General features: G+C 35.1%; 1 protein-coding gene across 1 annotated transcript in view; it reads right to left on the reverse strand.

The window, feature by feature from the left end:
• LOC119585416 (dual specificity phosphatase DUPD1-like) overlaps window positions 1–308 on the reverse strand; it is a 29,227-nt gene that overhangs the window by 190 nt on the left and 28,729 nt on the right. The gene's annotated exons all lie outside the window — the stretch shown is intronic.

Consider the following 308-nt stretch of genomic DNA (forward strand, 5'->3'; position numbering starts at 1 on the left):
GATGTTGATCTAAGAACGCTGATTTACATAATCCTGTTTTTTTTTTTTTCAGGAGGCATCTGACCTAGAGTCGTTAAATCGGGTGTTTGTTTTCTGATACTCATCTCTCATGCATTACACCCCTTTACACTGTAACATTTTCATAGGTGAAGGGTGAATCAATTTGCTATTGCAAAATATGTCAATTTTAATTCAAGCAAAGGGACTGCAGATGAAAAGAAATTGTTTATCCAGTATACTTAAATCGGAAGTAATCTGTGTCAACCATGAACTTTTAATTCCTATAATCTGATCTATTCGCCGTAGCG

Source organism: Penaeus monodon, chromosome 19, assembly GCF_015228065.2.
Source record: "Penaeus monodon isolate SGIC_2016 chromosome 19, NSTDA_Pmon_1, whole genome shotgun sequence".
In the NCBI taxonomy this organism is placed as follows: domain Eukaryota; kingdom Metazoa; phylum Arthropoda; class Malacostraca; order Decapoda; family Penaeidae; genus Penaeus; species Penaeus monodon.